The following is a 25,165-nucleotide window of genomic DNA, read 5'->3' on the forward strand; positions in this document are numbered from 1 at the left end:
GGGTCCATCCTCTAACAAGGAATATTTATATAAGTACATCATCTTGTGGTTACCATCCCCACCAGGATTTTCCCTCTGAGCAAGGGTGTTCCTAGTTAACAAATATGGTATTATTGTGCATAAGTATCTTGTTGTGGTTTCTGATTATATTGCTCATATGGTTAAGAATTAATAAGGTTGATAATTGTGATAATAGTTGTATAATTGATTCACCCCCTCCCCCTCTCAGTTATATTGGTGGACTATATATTCTAACTGATAGAAGGCCACACCACCCTTACCCACTCACAATCAAGAAAGCAACAATATGGAGACCAAGAGAAATAAAAAAAAAATGCTCCACAAGCAATTTTATTATACTTGAAAATCCTTACAACACCCACAAGATGATATGATAGATATGACTTCTTCAAAAAGAAGTTTACAAATTCTTCAACATAAGAGAAATCCCAAATAAGAGCACACCAAGAGCTTCACCAAGAATTTCTACTTCAAGAGCTACACCTTTAGAGCTTTCACACCTTGAAGTCTTCACACCTTCTAGCTTCTACTTCTCAAACTTGATTAGAAATGCTCATATGCCTTGCTTAAATAGGCATTTACCACCCAATGCATGACTTATCCACAAGCTTCTAGAATTCCTCCACAACCTTCTACAACTTCCACAACCTTCTACAATATCCACAACTTTCTAGAATTCTACCCACACACCTTGATAAATGAAATGACAACCATTTATTTTTTTATTTTTTTCTATTATGCCACCTATGCACCTCGAAAATAAAAATCCTCTTTTCCTTTCTTTTCTCTTTTTTATTTTTTATTATTTCCCCTCTAATTTTCGTCACTCTCTCTCCTCCACAATTTTTTTTTTATTTTAAATTTCAAATTTTACATTCAACATGTCTCCCCTTTATTTTGGATGCAAAATGCTCCTGCATCACTAACAGAGTCATTATTTAGTGTGGGATCCAACATAGAGAAGATGGAATAGCTGAGTGAGCGAAGTTTTCCGAAGTGTGTGACAAAGCACTAAATGTGAGGTAGTTTATGTTAAAGTTTGTAGCTGCGATAGAGATCTTTATCTATCGAAATTTGGACGTTATTACCATTATTGTCATCTTCAACTGAAAAGGACACTTAAGTTTTAATATTAAATGCAAATGACATGTGTCATTTACATGCATTGAGGCATGAATATTCGAAGAGTTATAATTAATTATAGGAGTTATGAGAATATCAAGAGACCTTCAGTTATAATGTGAAGAGTCTCTCCTATCATTATATATTCACCTCAAGCAAAGGATATTGTACACTTGAACATTTGATTATCAATAAAGATATATTTTTGTTGTGTGGCTGGGTTTTTTCCTTCATTCTCGAAAGTTTTCTTGGGATATTTCTGGTGTGTTCAATTTTGTCAATTTCTTTTTGTTGTTTATCACCTTTGATTTATGTGCTCTAGTTTCAACATGGTATCAAAGCCAGGTTGTGCGCTCATCTTTCTTCAATATGTTTCATCGATTCTTCCAGGCAATGGAATCAATCATGCAACCTAATCTTATTTCAATTAGAGCAAGAAGGTGGTCTTACTTTGTCATTGTGAAAATCACATCGGCTATTGTTCATAATGGACTTCTTCTCTTCCCATGTTCAAGATTTTGAGTGGTCAAGCTTGGAGCAAAATTGTAATTCTTTTATGTGGATGAACCCATCGAAAGAATCTATGAAGGTTAGCGTAACCGTTCAGGCTTCATACTCATGATGGTTGAGAACATATTTGGAGTTTATTTTCTTTTCTTCAGATTGATAAGATCTTGCAGGAAGTGTTGTGGTTCGCTCGCTTCATCGCTTTGGCTCTATTTGTTTTGTTGGTTTTTGAGACTCCATATGTCGTGTTGATATATGTAACACTTGTGTTTGCTTTTAATTTTTTCTTTTATGTTTTGACAACATTCAATATGTCCATTGATATCCTGTGTAACGACATAAAATTTATGTTCATTATTCATCGAAGAGATCCTTTTGTCCAAGTTCCACCATTTTCGCGAGTCATTTATCTCTTAGTTCTTTTTTAAATATTTGGTCACTGAAAAATGGTTTATGCTTTGTTTGCCCGTAGATTCACAACAAATCTCTGCTTCCATGGATCGTTCAATCTGTCCACTTCTTCATTTTAAGTGCAAGGTGTTGTTCGAGTTGTTTAGATCCATGGAAGTACTTCGAGAAATGCCTTACTACATCGTCTTCCTGTTGTTGAACCATCTAATATCATAGTTCGTCATGAGCCTGCCTCTCCTAACTTGAAAGAACATGATTTTGAAAGTGCATATGGCTCTTGGCTGTGGTGTGGTACTGATGATACAATTTATGGTGCCGTAAAGTCAATGTCTCAACACAATGTTAGAAGATCTAATATCATAGTTCGTCATGAGCCTGCCTCTCCTAACTTGAAAGAACATGATTTTGAAAGTGCATATGGCTCTTGGCTGTGGTGTGGTACTGATGATACAATTTATGGTGCCGTAAAGTCAATGTCTCAACACAATGTTAGAGCACTAGCAGTGTTAAAACCTAGCGCAGAGAAGTCACTTGCAGGAATTATTATTGAAAGAGGTTGAAAAAGATGGCGTCTTGGTCATGAGCAGTGATGATCGTAGAAGGATTGGTGATATACGGGAATGTAGAAAGAAAAGCAGTCATTCAATCTTAGAACAACCGATTGTAACCCCTGATCTACTCTTTTTGTGTTTTTCAAAGAACCTAAAATTGTGCAGATTGGCGTTGTATGTGCGTTGTTTTGATTCCTCGAGGTTTGGTCTTAATGGAGGTTGCGTGTTTGAGGCATTGAGCGGGTAACGAGTAGGAGATATGATTTTGTTAAAAGGAAATGTAGGGCACATATCTTGCTTTTGAAGCCAGCAAAGTATTATAATTTTTTAATGCAGTTTGGGAAATCATACTCCAACAGAGATGTATGAAGCTCCTGCCCAATGTATGGGCCGACAAAGAGTTTATCAAGCATGGAAAGGAAGTAATAAATTTCTCTTTGGTGAAAGGTTAATATTTGGACCAGATGTAAGATTTGACAAAAGTTACTCATGTCAACAAGGAATCATATGGAATCAAAAGATAAGTTTTCATATAGACTATTAACTAATATATGCATTTTTATATATAATGGGTTATTTTTAGATTTATCTCTCTTGATTGCAGTATGCAACAAGATAAGGATTATAGTTCCAAAGGGAGATGTTGAGCCTTAAAAGTTTTTTAGCTTCAGAGGGAGGCTTCATAATTAAGAGGGAATGCTTATGGAATTCCCTTCATTGTCATATATGCTTGTGATGCTTATGGTATTTGTAAAATTTGAGACTTACATGAAACTAAGTCTTATTTTGTTATGCTTGTTTTATTCTTGTGTGAATAAATGAGATTATAAGATCAGCTATGATAATTCTTTCACTATGCGATAGTGAACATCATGTTGAGAGAGTCCATGATGTCATCACGTTGAGAGATTCTGTGATGGGAGTTGAATGTCATGTTGAGAGATTCCATGACAGTTCACGTTGAGAGAGTCTGTGAATAAAGGCTTAGCTGTGAGTCTTACAAATCTTTTCATGTTGAGTGATTCCATGGATATGAATAATTATTATAGGTTTTCATGTTGAGTGATTCCATAAATATGACTCATTTTTATAGGTTTTCATGTTGAGTAACTCCATGAATTATGTTTTGAATTCATATGATCAGAATTTATCATTAACATTTTTTGTTGCAGCTTTATGTGACTATTCAGCTAAAGATCTCTCTCTTGCTAAGAGGGAGTGTTGAAGTTTGTAGCTGCAATTGAGATCTTTATCTATCAAAATCTAGATATTATTACCATTATTGTCATCTTCAACTGAAAAGGACACTTAAGTTTTAATATTAAATGTAAATGACATGTGTCATTCACATGCATTGAGACATGAATATTTATAAGAGTTATGAGAATATCAAGAGACCTTCGATTATAATGTGAAGAGTCTCTCCTATCGTTATATATTTGCCTCAAGCAAATGATGTTGTACACTTGAACATTTAATTATCAATAAAGATATTTTTTTGTTGTGTGGCTGAATTTTTTCCCTTCATTCTCGAAGAGTTTTCTCAAGATATTTCTGGTGCTTATTGGTTCAGTTTTGTCTATTTCTTTTTGTTGTTTATCACCTTTGATTTATGCGCTCTAGTTTCAACAGTTTACACTTGGATCTCGGGTAAAGTTTGAGAAGGGCTAGTAGCTGAGGCTTGGGAAACAAGGAGATTGCTTGGTGGGTTTGTGAGCACAAGTTTAGATCTTCCTTGGAGGTTTCTACCATAATGTGGATCTGGACTAGCTAGGGTTTGGGTTGGATCTTGAGGGATCTTGCAGAACTATTATTATAATTGCTATTGTGTTTGGCCAAAACCTAGAAGACCTTACAGTCGGGCACATTGCATGTAAACAGTTATTTTATGAATAAAGTGTTATAATTGGTATCAGATCTTGCATTGTTGTATTTTTTCCATTGTGTGGTTATTTGTTGGGGGCTAGGACATCTCCTTTGGGTATTCTCTTGCCTTGCACTGCATCAAAACAAAACACAAATTAAATAACCCATTTTCTACCATATCGGTATTCATTTACATTTCAGATTATTGTGTGCTAATAAAGCACTATCCTATGAGATGTTGATATCTATCTATCTCAAATGCAACCACATATGGAGAAGACTGGAGACTTTACAAACAGTTCCCTATCAACAATATTGATCACCAGTGCAAATCCTACAGAGATACAAATGTAATTACTTGATTGCCCCTATAACTGTCAGCAGGGTGCTGCTATTTTTTTCTCCCTTTCTTTGCTCATATGAGAGATTGATTAGAAAATAAATCTGTTATTCATAAGTAGGAAAATGATGAGTATGTCACCAAGGGAAAAAACAAGGCTTGTGTGCAAAGGCAATGCACTTGAAGTAATAGATTTTGAACAAACATTTGCCCCTATTGCAAGATTAGAGACTATCAAAATGTTCTTAACTCTTCCAAGTTTCAATATTTTCCAAATGTTACCAAATGGATGTGAACTTTAATCAGAAATCTTTAAGAGGAAGAGTATATTGAATAACCTGAAAGATTCATTTCGTCAGAGAATGAAGATTATGTGCATAATATCTAGACTAAAGAAGGCCCTTTACGGACTAAAGCAAGCCCCAAGGGTTTGTGATGTAGGAGCATCCTGGGTTGCTTTGTTATCCTACTCATTTTGTTCATTCTGCATGTTGATGTCGAGTTATTGTAGCTCCAGTGTACGCCAAGTGACTCTTCATTCGCCAAGTTACCTAGCGTACACTAAGTGATTCTTCATTCGCCAAGTTACCCAGTCTATGCCAAGTGACTCTTCATTTGCCAAGTTAGCCAATGTTCGCCAAATGAGATCGAGTTACCCAATGCACTCCAAGTGACTCTTCATTAACTGAGTTACCCAGTGTATGCCAAGTGACTCTTCATTTGCCAAGTTACCTAGTGTAGGCCAAGTGATTCTTCATTCGCCAAGTTACCCAGTGTACACCAAGTGACTCTTCATTAACCGAGTTACCCAATGTATGCCAAGTGACTCTTCATTAACCGAGTTACCCAATGTATGCCAAGTGACTCTTCATTAACTGAGTTACCCAGTGTATGCCAAGTGACCCTTCATTCGCCGAATTATCCAATGTATGTCAAGTGAGTCTTCATTTGCCGAGTTACCCAGTGTATGCTGAGTGACTTCATTCGCCGAGTTACCCAGTGTATGCCGAGTGTTAGCATTTGGACGTGATTTCTGCAAGCCGACTTGCGAGATTTATTTTGTTTGCGACATTTATGTTAAGATATTTTCTTGGGATGCGTCCAAACCGTTGTTGGGTCGACCTTCCTCTTATGTAATGTTCTAGAATAGTTTGCAAGCCATTTTGGCACATATATATAGAGTGTTTAAGCTTAGAGTTAGGTAAGTTTGAGAAAAGAGGAGTTTAGAGTAGAACTGAAGGTGTGAATTTGCTGTTGGATCTTTGTATATGAATGTATTGTAATCAGTCGTAACCCAGAAGGCCTTACAACGGGGCATGTATGAAGATATTTTGATGAATCAAAAAAATTATTATCTTTTCTTCCTCCTTTGGTTGTTGTTTCTTGTATTTGCTTCCGTTGTGTTAACTCTTGCAGGGTGGTTTGGATAGTTGGGTGAGCCTTTAGCCCTAGTTATTCATCATTTTTTCTGCGTCAGTTGGTGTCAGAGCATGAGGTTCATCCTTGTGGAGATTGGATCGTGTAGAACCTGATTCGGATTTGCTTGTAGGGTGGCAGATCTGCGGATTTGACCTATAACTTGCAGAGGGTTACAATCTTGCAAAAACTTGATTTGTAAAGATGGTTCGTGGTAGAAGAAATGTTGATGATGCTATATTGGATCAGTTGAGACAAATTGCAGCCAGATTAGATGTTGTGAAGATAGCCCAAAGGAGAGGAGCACATCTTGATGATGTAAGTAATGATGAAGTAGTAGCACCAAACCATAATCCAGAACCTAAAGAAGATCAAGATGAGGAAAGATTGTTGTGAGTGTTGTCTACGGCAAATTCAAAGCCTATTGTAGAAGTTGTTCCTTATGATGGAAAATTGGACACCAATGCTATGTTGGATTGGATCTCTGATATGGAGTTCTTTGAATATGAAAACACTCCTGATAACAGAAAGGTGAAGATTGCAGTCACTAGGCTGAAAGGTCATGCATCACTATGGTGGGAACACTTGCAAACTGATAGACAAAGGAGGGGAAAGGAGAAGATCAAAACTTGACCAAAAATGGTAAATAAGGTAAAGAATAAATTCCTTCCTGCTGATTACCAAGTTAGCTTGTTGAGAAAGATGCAAAATTTCAAGCAAAAAGACATGACTGTGAAAGAGTATACCGAAGAATTCTATAGATTGGACATCAGATCTGGACATGTGGATGATGATGTTGAGAAAATTGCAAGGTACATTAATCGATTGAGATCTGGAATACAAAATGAAATAAGTTTTGTGAAGTTGGAAAGTGTGGAAGAAGCATACCAGTATGCCTTGAAGGCTGAGGAGATCTTGACAAAGAAGCATGAACAAAGACAAAGAGGTAGAGGTGGCAGATTCCAAAAAGGCAGAGGTAGATCTTATGGTGAAGGTGGCAAATCTGAAAGTTCTATGTAGGATAAAGGCAAATCTGAATGGAAGAATGATGAAAAAGGCAAGATCAAATGGAAAAGTGGTAATGCTTACCGAGGAGGCACAAATTCTTACCGAGGAAGAGGTAATTCTTATTCTAGAGGTGGATTTCATGGTAATTGTTTTAGATGTGGCAAAGAAGGGCATAGATCTTTTGAATGTAGATCCTCTGAAAGTGGGCAAAATAATAGAAATGTTATGATTCAAGAAGACATTGAGAGTTCACCAAGTGGACCTGGGGCTGGAGAAAATCTAATGGTGTGAAGAACCTTATGTAATAAAGGAAGTGATGAGGAACCTATTTTAAGGAGAAGTCTATTCAAGACAAGATATAAGATGGCTGAAAAATGTTGCAAAGTGATCATTGACAGCGAAAGTTCTACAAATCTGGCATCAGAGGAGCTGGTTACAAAGTTGTAGTTGCAGAGGTTGAAACATCCCAAACCCTATCATGTTTCATGGATCAAAGATGAGCATAAGATATTGGTAAGTGAGCAATACCTTGTGAAGTTTAAAATTGAACATTACTTTGATGAAGTTTTGTGTGATATTATGCCTATGGATTGTTGTCATATTTTGTTGAGTAGACCTTGGCAATATGATAGATATGTTGTACATGATGGAAGATTGAATCAATATACTCTTTGGGTAAATGGGAAGAAACAAACATTGTTGCCTTTGATTGAAAGTCCAGATGAGGTTAATTGTACTATTGTAAAAATTTGCATGGTTAATGGGAAACAATTTGAAAAGGAAATGAAAAAGAATCAAGCCTGTTTTGCCATAGTTCCTAGAGGACCGAGTGTTGGTAGTAATGTCAAAGCAACAGAAGCTAGTAATGACCGAGTGACAGCAGATAGTGATAGCCGAGTGCCAGGAGAAATTACCGAATTGCTGAATGAGTATAAAGAAATTATTGTTGATAATATTCCTGATGGTTTACCTCCAGTAAGAAGTATAAGTCATTGTATGGATCTGATTCCTGGAGCTAGTTTGCCAAACAAAGCACCATATAGATTGACACCTGCAGAGAATGAAGAATTTAACAGACAAGTGCATGAGTTGTTGCAGAAAGGTTTGATCAGAGAAAGCTTGAGTCCATGTGTTGTACCTGTTGTATTAGCACCTAAAAAGAATGGAGAATGTGTACTGATTCCAGAGCCATTAACAAGATAACAGTGAAATATAGGTTTCCTATGCTGAGGATGGATGACATAATGGATTGTTTGAGTGGAGCAAAGTATTTTACCAAAATTGATTTGAAGAGTGGCTATCATCAGATCAGAATTAGATAAGGCGATGAATGGAAGACTGCTTTCAAGACAAAAGATAGTTTGTATGAATGGTTGGTTATGCCTTTTGGTTTGACTAATGCACCTAGTACTTTCAAGAGGTTGACGAATGAAGTTTTGAAAAGATTCTTGGGTAAATTTGTGATTGTTTATTTGGATGATATTATGATATTCAGTAAAACTAAAGAAAAACATCTTGAGCATATTAGACAAGTATTACAGAGGTTGAAAGAGGAAAAGTTGTTGATTAATCTGAAAAAGTGTTCTTTTATGCAAGAAGAGATTGTGTATTTGTTGTGAGGTTTTCACACATCGCCCCAAAATCTTGGGGACCCCCTTTTTAATCGCCTTTAGGGCCAGTGGAGAAGGTTAGATGTATTTTTCACCCGGTTTCAACTTGATTTTCCAAAGCTATTAGTTCTATCCTTAGGCCGAATAAGTTCAAAATTGATTTCAACTTGGCAGGATAAGATTGTGAATTTTGTACTTAGACGATTTCTTTTGAAAATTTGGATTTAATTGTAAATTTGAATGATTTTCAAATAAGGAAATTTTTCGTTAGACTTAGGTTCTTGGAAAATCTTATTTTTTTTGGTGAAATAGAATTTAATTTTGTAAGATGAAGTTAAATTGCAAAATCGATTTTTACTCTAGAGGCAATTTTATTTTTTGTCATAAAATTTTAATTATTTAGCAAAATCGATTTAGAGGAAAATTGCAAAAATTGGCTTTAATAGATTAAATTTGCCTTGAAAGCTTTTGGTATTTAATGAAATTGGTAAATTAATATTAAGAAATGGCTTTTGGTTAGCCAAAATTCAACTTCAAGGATGTATTAATTAGCAAACCCTCATTAAATAGAAATTTTTAGCATCCCCAAGGCACCATTCAATTTCGTTTTGCAATTTGTGGTTAATTAGTAAATTAAAAGTGCAGTTTTCATTTTAGAAAATTAAAATTTTGGCAAAGTATTTAAAGTGGGCCACTAACTTAGCTTTAATTTTGTTTTTTTTTCTCTATAGGACCAAGTCGGCCAGCCTGGGAGGAAGGTGAAAGTTGCTATAAAGGGAGTCCCCTCCCATTTCATTTTCATCAATTCATTTGCTCCTCATGCTTGGGCGAATTTGAAGCAAGGGCAGATTTCCAGACCTGGGCGAAATTGGTGGAAGGCAGTTTTTTGGCGATTTTTGGGCAATTTCTCCATTGCCATTGTTGGGCGATTTGTCTAAGGGCCAGATTTTTTGCGTTTTTTGGGAATTTTTGCTCCACTTTGTGGGCTGCGATTTGTGCCCTAGGTGGCAGATTTTACAGATTTTGCTCCTTCTTTGCTTGGGCGAATTTTGTGGAAGGGCAGATTTTTTTTCATGCTTAGCCGAATTTTGTGGGAGCCGAATTTTGTGAGGGCCGAAATTTGTGGAAGACAAAATTCTGATTTTCTAGAGGGGCTGCAATTTTTATATCAGATTTGGACAATTTTGTTGGGAGAAGAGATACATATGAAAGTTTGATTTTTGCATAGAAGGCAAGTGTTGGATAAGCTTAGAGGCTTTGTTTTCTAATTTGCAAAGGGATTTGTAATTCTTTGATGTCATATCCCGGGTTCCGAAAAGTTGCTGTAAGATTATTAGTTAAGGTGAAAGTCATCATCTAGAGTTGCAAGGAGTGCTTAAGCTGACATCCATTCTTTCGCTCTTTTCTAAGAATTGCACTACTTGGTTCTTCTTGCCTTTTGGTCCACCACTCTACCATCCCGTAATAGGGCGACGAGCATGGAGGATGATAGTGCAAGTAAGAATCCCAAGCGGGCAAACGCTAAGAAAGACAAAGAGGATATGACGCCCAAAACTTCCTTCTTCTCGAAAATGAAGAAAATAACCGATACTAATATCGCTACAATGGACATGATACGGATGAGGGACAGACTAAAGGAAGGACAATCCCCCTTGGCAAAGAGGATATACAAGAGCGGAATTGTACATGCAGCAGCTTTTCCTCCTACTTTGCCTTGTCCGGAATTGATTATGGAGTGTGCATCCAGATTTGATCTAGACAGTAAATCCATCATTTTCTTCCCATCAAGGATTTGGTTGTTCCTAGGCTGCAGGCGTTCATTAGGCTACCGGAGGCATATTTGGAAAGAGCCCGGTTGGTTGATGAGAGAGGATTGAGCATAGTTGAATCTTGGTATGTCGCATTGACTACCAGATTCAGAACACTTGAAGAAATTCATGATGAGATTGCACAACACGGCCCAAGCGTCGACACTTCCATTTCGACCATGATGAGCGACGTTGGGGTGGCGCTTGATTTTGAGGGTATTAGAGAGGAGGATGTCAGTGAGACAGGATTTGGATCGAGATTGGATGAGTTAGGAAAGGCTGCCGTCAAAAGGAAACATCTGAACACCCTTTCCTCACTCAATGCTTTTATTGGGTTTGCAAAGGAATATGAGAAGGATCACGAAAGGATACTACAAGCAGCAAACAGCGTGGCAAAGTCAGCAGAACTCCGAGCGAAGCACACACCTTGTCCTCCTATGGAAGAAGTTAACGAAAGGCTAGCTAAGTTCATTGCCTTAGCTAAAAGAACAAAAGAAAAAGGAAGAATTATATTAGAAGATCATCTTATGTAAGCCCAAGTGGCAACTTTCTCCTTCTTCTAGAATAGGACAAGTGTTTGTTTCTGATTGGCCACCATTTTGGTGCCTTCTCATTGGTTGCCACTTTTGCACTTTTTTCATTGGTCCATTGATGAGGTGGCATCTTCTCATTGGCCGATGGGGTGGCAACCCTAATTAGGGTTTTGGATCCAATCTGGATCGTCGATCTTGTTTTGATCTCTACCGTCCATTGTATTTTGGACCTCTATATAAGGCCATTGGCTCTCATTTGTAAAAGGGAGGGGTTGGAGAAATTGTTGCGAAAATAATACCAAAGTGCTCTCTTTTTCATTGCATGTTGACTAAGAACATTGGGTGTTATTGCATGTTTTCTACTTCCACATAGTTAAATTTTCTTTTCAAGTTGAAGCAATTTCATTTCAAGTTGTTAGAGTAAGAGTAAAATAAAATGGATAGTTGCATGGTAGCTTTGGTAGATGTTTGATAGGGGTCAACACTAGGCCACTAGCATCCTAGCGGCTGGTTGGGAGGCTTTGTGTGGTGATCTAGTTTACTTTCCTTTGAAGCGTTGCATCTATGGAGGTAGGGCCGCTGGTTAGCCTTCATTAGATTCGATCCCCGTCCATCTGCTAACCTTCCGTTCTTAGGAGTATGAGTAGTTGAGTAGCCAAATTTCATGCTTAGAAGAGGTTAGTTAGAGAAGTAAACCAAAACATCGGCATTCTCACCTTCCATCGCCATTCACCCTACATTGCCATCATCGCGCCATCAACATCATCTAGCATTCACACCGAACCACCATCTCCATTTTCTCACCAAGATCCAAATTTTTCTCAAACAAGAAAACGTAAGGCCGCCTACGTGATTACCAGCAAATCACATTGATACAACTGAGCAAGTATCCAACGGTGTAAGGAACATTGGAGTTATACTCATGTCCCATGAGAGATAACTTTTCAAGAGAGGAATTGTGCATTTGATATTCTGTATCAAGCATCCAATTACTAATATGTTATGTAGTGACACAAAACTCGCATCAACAGTATTAAGGATTTGTGATTTCAGCTAATGGTTTGAAGATGGATCCTGAGAAGGTTAAAGCAATTTTGGAATGGCCTACACCTGAGAATGTGGGTGAGGTAAGATCATTTCATGGTTTGGCTAATTTTTACAAAAAGTTTATAAAGAATTTCAGTGTTGTTTGTAATGCTATGACTGAAACAATGCGGGGAGATAAAAAGGAATTCAAGTGGACACATGGAGCTGATAAGAGTTTTGAGTATTGGCTTTTCCTGATTTCAACAAAGTATTTCAAATTGAATGTGATGCAAATGGTAATGCAATAGGAGCTGTATTAAATCAAAAAGGTAAGCCTGTTGCTTTCTTTAGTGAAAAGTTGAATGATGCTAAAAGGAAATATTCTGCGTATGATCAAGAGTTTTATGCTATTGTTCAAGCATTGAAGAAGTGGAGACATTATTTGATTCCTAAAGAGTTTGTGTTGTATACTGATCATAAAGCTTTACAATAACATAAATTGAATCAGAGACATATGAAGTGGGTTGAGTACTTGCAGAGTTTTACATTTGTGATCAAGCATAAGAGTGGAGTTACTAACAGAGTTGTTGATGCATTGAGTAGAAGACGTTCTTTGTTGACTGAAATAAAAGTTGAAGTTCTTGGTTTTGATGAGATGAAAGAGTTATATGATGCTGATCCTGATTTTTCTGAGGCGTGGAGAGAGTGCAGAGCACCAAATCTGACAGATCACATAAGTAAGTATGATGAATATTTCATTCAAGAAGGTATGTTGTTCAAAGGTATTCAGTTGTGTATTCCTAGAAGTCCTATGAGGTTGAATCTTATTAAGGAAAAGCATAGTGGTGGATTAGCTGGATATTTTGGAATTGATAAGACATTGAGTTTGCTGAAAGAGAAGTATTATAGGCCATAAATGTATAAGGATGTCCAAAAATTTGTGAAGAGTTGTGGAGTTTGTCAAGTTGCAAAGGGAGTGAGTCAAAATACTCGTTTGTATACACCTACTACTGTTCCTGAGAAACCTTGGACTGACATCAATGTGGATTTTGTTCTTGGATTTGCCTGAGACAGTGAATGGGTATGATTCTATATTTGTTGTAGTGGACAGATTTTCTAAGATGGCTCATTTCATACAATGTAAGAAGACATCAGATGCTGAGAATGTTGCTGAACTTTTCTTTAAAGAGATTGTGAGATTGCATGGATTACCAATAAGTATTATTTCAGACAGAGAATAAGTTTGTTGGTTATTTTTGGAAGACTTTGTGGAAGAAGATGGATACTGAGCTGAAGTTCAGTTCTACATTTCATCCACAAACAGATGGACAGACAGAGGTTGTGAATAAAAACTTGGAAAATTTGCTAAGATGTTTAGTTGGGAATAAGCCAAGTAATTGGGAGATGGTATTGGCACAAGCTAAATTTGCATATAACAATTCTGTGAATAGAAGTATAGGGAAGACACCTTTTGAGATTGTTACTAGAATGCATCCTAGAGGTATATCAGATTTGAGAGATGTTGCTGGTGAAGAAAAGAAAAGCGCTGCAGGTGAAAAATTTGCTGCTTTTATGGAGTCTTTGTATAAGGAAGTAAAGTTGAGGTTGGAGCAAAGTAATCAAAAATATAAGGAGAATGTTGATCAATCTAAAAGACACCATGATCTTCAAGTTGGTGATGAGGTGATGGTTCATTTAAAGAAAGATTCCCAGTTGGAACATATAGTAAGCTGAAGATGAAGAAATTTGCACCTTGGAAGATCTTGAAGAAGTTTGACAGTGGTAATGCTTATGAAGTTTAGTTACCTGATGACATGGATATATCTCCTATATTCAATATTGTTGATTTGTATAAGTATCATGAGTCAAAGGATGAAGTTGTTGTATCAGATGATTATCCTAAGAAGCAGATTGAAGAAGTTGAACAGATATTGGATCAGAGAGTTGGCAGGAGCACAAAAGGAAAAGATTACTATGAATATTTGGTAAAGTGGAAGAATAGGCCTATTGAAGATGCTTCATGGATTTCGCAATCTGAGTTGGACTCAGATTGTGACATCTCAATGATTCAGGAGAATCATTCCTTTCAACCCCGGTTGTCTGATGCAGGAGCATCCTGGGTTGCTTTGTTATCCTGCTCATTTTGTTCATTCTGCATGTTAATGCCGAGTTACTATAGCTCCAATGTATGCCAAGTGATTCTTCATTCGCCAAGTTACCCAGCGTACACCAAGTGACTCTTCATTCGCCAAGTTACCCAGTGTACGCCAAGTGACTCTTCATTCACCAAGTTACCCAGTGTACGCCAAGTGACTCTTCATTCGCCAAGTTACCCAGTGTTCGCCAAGTGACTCTTCATTAACCGAGTTACCCAGTGCACGCCAAGTGACTCTTCATTTACCGAGTTACCCAGTGTATGCCAAGTTACCCAGTGTACGCCAAGTGATCTTCATTCGCCAAGTTACCCAGTGTACGCCAAGTGACTCTTCATTAACCGAGTTACCCAGTGTATCCCAAGTGACTCTTCATTAACCAAGTTACCCAATGTATTCCAAGTGACTCTTCATTCGCCGAGTTATCCAATGTATGCCAAGTGAGTCTTCATTCGCCGAGTTACCCAATGTATGCCGAGTGACTCTTCATTCGCCGAGTTACCCAGTGTATGCCGAGTGTCAGCATTTGGACGTGATTTCTGCGAGTCGACTTGCGGGATTTATTTTGTTTGCAACATTTATGTTAAGTTATTTTCTTGGGATGTGTCCAAACCGTTTTTGGGTTGGCCTTCCTCTTATGTAATGTTCTAGAATAGTCTGTAAGCCATTTTGGCAAGGATATATAGTGTTTAGGCTTAGAGTTAGGTAAGTTTGAGAAAAGAGGAGTTTAGAGCAGAACTGAAGGTGCGAATTTGCTATTGGATCTTTATATATGAATGTATTGTAATTGGCCGTAACCCAGAAGGCCTTACAACAGGGCATGTACGAAGATATTTTGATGAATCAATAAAAGTATTCTCTCTTCTTCCTCCTTTGGTTGTTGTTTCTTGTATTTGCTTCCGTTGTGTTAACTCTTGCAGGGTGGTTTGGATAGCTGGGTGAGCCTTTGGCCCTAGTTATTCATCCTTTTGCCTGTGTTAGTTTGGTATTTAAGACTAGACAAATATCTTGAAGAAAAAAGTTTCAAAAGAGAAGTAACGGATAGCAACCTGTATATCTAAATTGCGTGTGCATCTTGTGTTATAATTTGCTAGATCTTACTTGTCTGGATGTTTTGATTATTTCTTAGGATTGCTAAAGTTATAAATTGGAAAACTAATTCATAATTAAACCCAAGCTAAAGCAACACCTGAAGTGCTCTTCCAATCTACTGCACTACCTACCCAATATGACTCTATATATACCCCTACAACTTCACCATCACCGAGATAACTCAAACTATATTCCACCATACTCATCAGATGTCTGAGCACACGTTTTGTTGATACTCAATGCTACTTTATTGGTTCCATCATGAGCTAACTCAAGGTATTCATCGTATACTAGATATATGGCCCAGTGTTGACAAAATACATTAACAAACTCATCAATTGCCTGTACATCATGAGATCAATCTAGATTCTACCTGAATATGAAGATGTAACCTTCTTCAAATCAGTGACCATTGGTGTGGCCATAATTCTACAATCCACCATGCAGAATTGCTTCAGTGTCCTAATTATATACTTACCTGCCCAAGGAAAATCTTCCCCGGTCTTTGCCAAACCTCCCAACCCAAAATGTAATGCATTAGGCTGATCTCCTTCATCTCAAACTCAGCAACTAAATCTACTTTGCACCTTGCAATAATCTACATTACTCCTATAATGAACAAATCATCAAAATACAGTACCAAAATTAGTAGATCGAACCAAACATATATATGATAAAAATTCAAATCTGCCCCACTCTTAGTAAAACCCATAGCAAATATTCATCAATCCTTTAACATCAAGTTCTCAGTGCCTATTTGAGTCCATACATGGACTTCTTAAGCCTGCAATCTCTTCTCACTGACCTCAGATCCCTAAGGTTGCTCTATATATATTTATTCCTCAATGATACCATTTAGAAAATTCGTCACCATCCATTTACTGAATCTTCTAAACCGTACATTGAACTTGAGACCTAACTATTCTAATGGAATTGTATCTAGCAACAGGAGCAAATGTCTTCTAGTTTACACCTTCCTTTTGAGATAACCCTCTTACCACAAAGCTCACTTTGAACTTCTTAATGCTATGGTCTAGAACATGCTTAATTTTGTGGAAGCACCTGGAGCTCACAACAATGTCCCATACGTCATTTTTCATGATGGAGATGTACTCCATGGCATCTTCCCAAATATGTTTCTCTACAACTTCCTGGAAGCTAGAAGGCTCTAAATCCATGATGTTACTCATCACTACTTCTAGAATTGGTTCATCCTGTAACCAATACAGATTGCCTTCTCTAACCCTATAACTTGTGTTCAATGTGGAATAGATCCTTCTATATAATAGGAACTCATAGATCCTTAAGTTCAGATGCATAGCCCTTACATCTTCCATAGACAAAACTAAAAGCAACATATTCTTGAGAGTGGGAACAAACAACATGTCATCAAAGTCTAAAGAGCTACTTAACTAAATTGAAAGGGAATTGTACCAACTCCTACTACTATATACTTGATATCATCAGCACGCTCAACCTGAATTCCAGAATAATGTTATATTAAGTTGGTAAAACACTATTAAATATTGATATTTAAAGATCGTATTCTGCAAATGTACTAACATTGCCATTGTTATAGATGTGTTCCAATTGTAAATTTGCTTCTCATATAAAAAAAAGGAGACATGTCTCATGAAGAGACATATCTCTAAGGTTAATCATCATTGGTTAGTATATTTTAATATAACTGACCATATGTATAATATATAAATTATTATATATATAATATAATGTGTAATATATATATTATATATATAATAATATGTATGTATAAAGAATATTAATCTAATGATGATTTACAATTTATAATGAATCTCATGATCATATCAATCTGACTGAACTACAGTTTAACATTACACTAATTCATATGGTTAGATGTCCCATTGTTCCTTGGAATTGCGATCATATAAAGACAAGCTACCATTGAGAACTCAAATTTGGTAGCAAACTCATTCATCTAAGTTTCTCTAGAGGCTAAACTACTTCCTTCTACTGCTGCTTCCCTTGGTTCTTCTTGTTTTGACATGTGATGCATAAAGACCAAACTTATGACAACTGAAACACTTGATTTTACTCAAGTCCTCCTCCTTTGGCTGTCAACATAGATCCTCATCTTCTTCCCTTTTCCTTTATTGCGTACAAAGAGAGTTGAATTGTTGCCACTACCTTTCTTACTGGCTATTGACTCCATTTGAACATAGAGTCATCCCACAATCTTTCATTTGTCTAGTATCTCTTTTCCCACACATTAGTATCAAGACAGAGGCCCAAGCTTACATATTTTAGGAGAATGCAAAAAGATTCAACCTTTATTTTCTTGTGTGCACCAAATAAAACGGCCCATGTCAAATAAAAATAGCATGCTCTATGCCAATATAAACTTGAAAAAATTCACTTGTGAAGACTAACAATTATGAAAATTGAAATGAGAAAGTGAGCAGCCCAAAAACCTCCATGTGGACTTTTAGTGCGGAGTTACATAAAAGTAAGATTGACTGCAATTAATTGTGCTCTAGGATAGAAGAAGTTTCTCCTCGTACACAGATACTAAAGCTCCAATTTCTAAGTCTAACAACCATAATAAAGTCAAATGAATGTAATGCATCAGACAAACTCTCTGCAAGGCCTGTTCATCTATATTTATATTTAATCGTAAAATGGCTAGTGCTTAATGCATCAGACAAACTTTCTGCAAGGCCTCTATGTCTGTATTTGTTGGGATAAGGTGACTCAGCCTTACCACGATTTAATGCTTTATTTGTGCTTTCTTGGAAAGTTGCCAAATGAAGCTGGATTCTTCCACAAGAAATGACTTGGAGCAGAAAAGCAGAAAGCTTCTGTTTTTTGGTGATTTAGTCTCTTATGTTTTGTTTTATGCAAGGGTTGTGCATAAGGAAGTTTCTAAAATAATTTGTAGATGCGTTGACTGTAGATGCTTTAGAAACTATTTCCTCTTGTATGAAAACTCTATAAGTACAAGCATTGTTGTAGAGAATTGAGAGAGGGATGAGAAGATATTTGCATAGGGTTATGCTGCCGGATTTTCTCTAGAATGGAGCAAGATGTAAATCTCCATGTGAAAGTTGAAAATGTATCGTAACTTGTTGCTGAATAATACATTAGTTTGATGGTTTGGAGGGTGGGCTTTTCACCTAGAAAGGTTTTCCCCACATATATCTGTGTTCTCTATTCTGTCTCATTCTTCTAGTTCTATGATTGTAGAATAATAATCTATATGTCGTAATTCTGCTGAAATTTATTTAGATCGGTAAATTGCAATCACTTTCCTTTAAGGTTTTAATTGTGGGAAATCAACTATGTCTGTTTCTGCTTTTATGGCATAGTAGTATGCACTTGTATTTGTTGATTAGAAGCTGTACAAGGAACTACTGTATACAGGATGTGCATACTGATCTCAGATGAATTTCTAAGATGCTCTCATTTCCCTTCAATTGGTATTCGAGCCCATTTTTTGTGAATTGCATGTTTCTTGCATGTGAGGATTCACAAAGTTTTTGGTTACGGGTATTTCTTCTATTAAGATTTTTTAGCTTGCAGAGCTTGAAGAAGTTTGTTTTGAAGAAATTGACTGATAATTAATCCTTTGATGAATGGAAGTCTTGCTGTTGACTTAGTTTTTCAGGAGACAGTAGGCATTTCTTGAAGGATGGTGAAGACAGAAAAATTAGAGTTGGTCATGTTGAAATGACATTGATCTGGAGCTCTTGGTTGACAGCAGAATAGCTCTTGATGCATGGGTATTTGAAAGTGTCTCTTTTGTTACCTGGAATGCATAGAGGCTATGGAGTTGATCAGTGGATGATCTGGAAGCTTTTGGATAGCCTATCTCTCTCATATGCATGAACTAGTAGTGGTTGTGGAATTGGTCTACAAGTGGGCCTGGAGTTCCAGTACTATGTTTTCCTCTTGGATGTTTATACATGCATGGCTTGGATTCTTGTTCATTGGATCTAAGGGGTTTATAGATTTTCCTTAAAAAAAAAATCTATGGTGATGTTCATCTATGATAATCCATTATTATGAGTTCAGTTGTTTGGTATTTTATTCAGACTTTGAGTCTTCTGGATGAGAAGTGGGTATGGATGTGCATGGGTGTTCTTAAACACAATGTTTTTGCACGTCTTGCATGCTGAAATAAAAAACTTGTGGTTTTTTGTGGATCTACTAAAGAGCTATTTTCTAGACTCTTGTTCCTTTAGAGTGGTACTAGATGAGATAGTTGTAGTTCTACATACATGCACTTTTTGTGCATGGTGAGAGTAGGTGTTTTTCTTTCTCTGCATGGAGATTTTGGTACGTGATCAGTCACTCAGCATTTCTGTGGTGATGCTTTGTTGGATTCCTGGACTATGGTGCTTGATGTGGACATAATTGGCAAATCAGATTTGTGTTTGATCTGGTGTTTGAGTCATGTTGTCTACATGATTATTCTATTTGATCTCATTTGCATATGTCACTAATGTGATAGTGGGTTTGCATGTTGCAATGATTGGATCTACAAGTTATGCAGTTAGGTGGGTAGGCCACCCATTTAATTGTAGTGGGATAACTTGGATGTGGACTGTCTATATCCACCAGATTTGATTCAGTGTTGGTGCAAACTTGTTAGCTGGCCTTGTTTGTGGTCACTTGTGCATTTGTGTGGTTGCTTTGAGATGAGAGAATGGATGATATTTGAGTACTTGGATAATTAGTTATGGAGTCCTAAAACATGTTGACTTTCCTTAGTGTGGAGATCTTGGTTTCACCTAGTGTGATGTGTGGGCCTGGATGATTTTCAGATTTGAAGGATGGTGTGTCATATGCTTGGAGAGCTTGGTATCACGTTTCAGTGGGAGCTTTAACAGTGGCTATATGTTTTCATCATATGGTGATGGATGATCTTCTTTAGTGTTGCAGATGTTGGACGATGCCTTAGATCCTGTTGCTGCAGAAGGGTCTTTCACATTTGTTGGTTCACTAGTTGGAGATGGTATCTTCATGTGTTTGGAGATGTTGACATCTTTAGGATTCAAGGGGTCCTTGGTAGAGATGTTATTTATGCTTTTATTTGATATGTTATCATGGTGGCTATTATGTCATGGTTCTCTTTTTATTACCAGTTTAGAGTTGTGACATGATACAGTTATTTGATATGATCAGATGAAGCATGTTATCTCTTTGGAGGAGATGGTTTAGATCATGATGTCATGTTTATGTTCCTGATTCCATGGTTGGAGCTTTGACATTGATCTTGCTTTGATTTCTTGGTATTGAGTACTTTGATCATTTGCTTGATACTTCATGACAGTGCTATGTTGCAGTGGAGTTTTGCATGGAGTGATTGATTATAGGTGCTTGTGGATACTTGGAGACTTAAGTGAGGCTAGAGTTCTCTTGGGATGAGAGACATGTTGTTAAGATGTATACTCTTGATGAGATTTTAACAGAAAGTCCGAGGAGCCTACACCTTTGTTGGACATGAGTTCAACATAGACCTATGAGGAGATTGTTCTTGGATAAGTCATAGGGTGACTTGCATATCTTGGAGGAGCATTCTCATTCCCCATTCTTGGTCTACTCGGCAGTTTATCACTTGAGAGGTATTGCCCAATGTTACTTTTAGGTGCTTTATCTTTTCTTTCATATTCATGGATCTTGAGTTGTAGTTAGATAGTTCTGGAGGATTCATTATGAGAGATGGATAACATGATTATCTCCTCGAGGTGTATTTTCATTTATGATGACAATAGGAGATGGTAGTGGGCTGATTTCCTAAAATGGGAAATGTGATTGTTTGATCTTCTTTGAGAGGCTTACATCCATATAGATTTATGATATCATGTTATGTTTGATCTCTTGAGGTTGAACGATTTTGGATGTTGTTGTGGCTTTTCTGTTGGGATTGTGAAGGAGATCATACATGGCACAATTGACATTTAGAAGTGTTTGTAGAAGGACATGCTACATGCTTATGATTTGCACTTTCTCTCTTTGGCCTTGGTTATCTTCTTGGATGTTTGGGTTCACATAACATTGTTTTTTGAGATTTGTTGGAGCTATGTGGTCACTCTTTTGTGGTCATTTGTTATCACTTGTACTTCATTATTTTTTGGTGATGACAAGGTGGTTCCTTTATCTCTTTTCTTTGTTGGAGGTGGAGAACATAGGAGAGTTGTGGAGACTGGATGAGAGAGATGTTTCTTGCAGTGCTTTTGCTACAAGATTTGCATATCTTTGTGGATGGTCCTTGGTACTACATGGTTTCACTTTCTTTGTGTTGATATCAGTAGACTCAGTATGCTTTTGATTTTCCAGATTCGACATTACCCATGCAGTGGGAGTTCTTGTATGTGTTTGGTCTTCATCGACTGGTTTGCACATAGAGCTTGAGGTTGCAGTTTATGGGTTGGTTATGTTGTTGGCATGTGTTTTCTAGTGTTGGATACCTTTGAAGTATGGGTGATTGGATGAGTTAGCATTTACTGTGGATGCTATTTTCAATCTCATGGGTTTATCAGTTGGATTGGACCAATCAATTTGGTTGTTGTTCTGGCTGATGTTTTATCTTGTTTTTTGGAGGATGACTTAATAGTTTTGTTGGGCTAAGAAGTTGACGTTTTTTATGCTTCTGTATAGCTCATGAACACAGTGGAGTGGTGGCAGTGTGTGTAGCCTTTGTTATCACATGGATCTTATGCTTGTGTTACTTGGACAGGTGTCTAGTTGGAGCACGAGAGCATATGTTATGATTTATGTTGTTTCATGGATGGCTGTGATGATATAGTTTCATCAATTTGAATCTTGTAAGGTCTTCATCAAGTGGGAGATTGTTGGGATAAGGTGACTCAGCCTTACCACGATTTAATACTTTATTTGTGCTTTCTTGGAAAGTTGCTAAATGAAGTTGGATTCTTCCACAAGAAATGACTTGGAGCAAAAAAGCAGAAAGCTTCTGTTTTTTGGTGATTAATTCTCTTATGTTTTGTTTTTATGCAAGGGTTGTGCATAAGGAAGTTTCTAAAATAATTTGCAGATGCGTTGAATGTAGATGCTTTAAAAACTGTTTCCTCTTGTATGAAAACTCTATAAGTACAAGCATTGTTGTAGAGAATTGAGAGTGAGAGATGAGAAGATATTTGCATAGGGTTATGCTGCCGGATTTTCTCTAGAATGGAGCAAGATGTAAATCTCCATGTGAAGGCTAAAAATGTATTGTAACTTGTTACTGAATAATACATTAGCTTGATGGTTTGGAAGGTGGGATTTTTACCTAGAAAGGTTTTCCCCATGTATATGTGTTCTTTGTTCTGTCTCATTCTTCTAGTTCTATGATTGTAGAATAATAATCTGTACGTCGTAATGCTGCTGAATTTTATTTAGTTCGGTAAATTGCAATCACTTTCCTTTAAGGTTTTAATTGTGGGAAATCAACTATGTATGTTTTCGCTTTTATGGCATAGTAGTATGCACTTGTATTTGATGATTAGAAGTTGTACAAGGAACTACTGTATACAAGATGTGCATACTGATCTCAGATGAATTTCTGGGATGCTCTCATTTCTCTCCAGTATTTATATTTAAATGAAAATGGCCAGTTCTTAGTTCTCTTTCAGGACAACAGCATGTTCCATGCCAATACAAACGTTAAACATCTGCTTTCGAGGATTGAAAATAATAATGTCAAACCTTGGTGTGGATTTACTATTAAAAGTAAAATGTCTGGTGCTCAATTCATATCCAGAACAGTAACATGTCCAACGCCAATAAAAATATTAAATCAACCTGGATATGGCATTTTTGGTGTGGATTTACTTGTGCAATCACATTTTCAAGTGACAAGAGCGGTGTCCAATCCCCCTTCAAGGCACTAGTATGTTCTAACTTCTAGTGCCAATACAAATTTAAAACCTTTACGTTCAAATACTAACAATAATAAACAATGCCATAATCAACTTGTACAGTAACCTCGATGTGGCATTTCAGTGTGGATTTCTATTCACGAACTAAAAATGACTCATGAGGTCAGGGAACCATCAATTTAAATTACCGACAATACGTAAATATAAACACAACATTGAAATCTATCACAGACACCACCACTATAACTCCTCGGATCTTTCCTTAAAAAATTTAAATCGCTACTCAACACGTAAAACAACAGAAACAGATAAACCCTTACCTGTTTTTATTTCTGCTCGAATCCAAAAATTACTGTAATTGCTCAAATCTTCAGTCAAATCCTAGCCATCAAATAGATTTAAATCTGCTCATTATTTATTTATATATAGATTTTAATCTATACTCATGAATCATAAGAGTTATACAAGCAGTGTCTAAAAAACGGTTAAGAAAACAAAAAAGAAAAAAGAGATAGAGCTAACCCTCTGATTGAGTATAGTGTACGCTAAAAATTACTCACCTGGAAGGTGTCGAATTTAACATACTGCAGAGTCTAAAGATCAAAACGGCCTGGAATATCAGATGCATGTCAAATTCTTCTCTCTCTCACTGTCCCAAAGATTTCAAATTAGGTTTTTCCAAATTTTATAATTGCAAATTTTCCATCTTTTCCTCCCTTACATCACACGCTTACTTTCGAACCGAAACTAAATTCCAACATGTTGATTTATACGGTTGCATATTGGTATAGTTAAATGGGTATAGCGTATTTGTATTTGAAAAATTTAGATAAACTATATAGAAAAATATAGTTTTCAAACAAAAAAATATTTCATAAAATATTATATTTAAAAATATATAATATTATAATAATTATTTATTAATTATTATAATATAAATATCAGTTATTTTTTAATATGTTAAAGAGAAAAAATTAAACATCTTTATCTATATCATTGTTATTTTTTCAACATTATATAATTTTTTAGTATTATAAAAAAATTAGTTAGTAGGAGTGATACAAAAGAATGGACTATACAAAAGAATTAGAGGAAGATTGACAAGTAGAAGAGGGGGGAAGCTCTCAAAGGAGATTAGTCGTCTATCAAAACTTACATGTTCAAGCTAACACTCAATGGAGGTGTTAGTCCTTCTCAAGAGTTGCTTCTTTTTCAAAGTTTAAATTTGAAATCTTGTCAACAACGATCTCATATTCACATATTTTTAGGGCGAGAAATGGGTGTTAGAAACCCTAAATAACAAACTTGTTTTGTTTTGGAAACCTTTTATTCTAGGGTTTTTATTTCAATTAAAAGGGAATGGTCATAAAACTTGTTTTATCCTAAGCTTTTCATGTCTTATGTTCCCTTAGTCGCAAATTAATTAAGTCAAATCCTTTGAAAATTTAATTTCTCATTATACTTTTATGTATGGTAGACCCTTGGTGCAAACTGATTTTACAACCATCGGATCTAAGTTGAATTGAGGGTCATCACTTTGTCGTTGTTCAAAATTGCATGATTTTTAAGTTTAGTGACCATATGAGATAAGGACACGTGTCCAGTGGGACCATAGAAATACAACAATTGAAGGTTGAATAAGACCCATTAGATTCATATCAAATTAAGGGTTGTCATATCGTCACTAAAGGAAGATGTGCTAAGTTTAATCATAGCGACAAAGAGACATGTGGATACAATGGGCCTTGGAGAGCTTGCAAGATTCAAAAGGATGGTGTCATCAGAGATTAACAGGTAACACAATTTGATTTGATTATGCATGAGGGTAAGAGGGTTTTT

General features: G+C 36.5%; 1 protein-coding gene across 2 annotated transcripts in view; it reads right to left on the bottom strand.

Annotated features, from left to right (window-relative positions):
* Window positions 1-24,129, bottom strand: part of LOC149564180 (copper ion binding protein) — a 32,979-nt gene extending 8,850 nt beyond the window's left edge. The window contains exons 1-2 of one of the 2 annotated variants that reach the window (XM_089827239.1): window positions 23,887-24,129; window positions 23,647-23,707 (exon numbers count right to left, since the gene is read on the bottom strand). The gene's annotated coding sequence lies outside the window, so the exon portion shown is untranslated. The remainder of the gene's footprint in view (window positions 1-23,646; window positions 23,708-23,886) is intronic. The other variant, XM_089827240.1, reaches the window with a different exon arrangement.
* Window positions 24,130-25,165: the final 1,036 nt, after the last annotated feature.

This window comes from Cupressus sempervirens, chromosome 4 (genome assembly GCF_028749045.1).
Source record: "Cupressus sempervirens isolate cs-2001-9-10 chromosome 4, ASM2874904v1, whole genome shotgun sequence".
Lineage (NCBI taxonomy): Eukaryota > Viridiplantae > Streptophyta > Pinopsida > Cupressales > Cupressaceae > Cupressus > Cupressus sempervirens.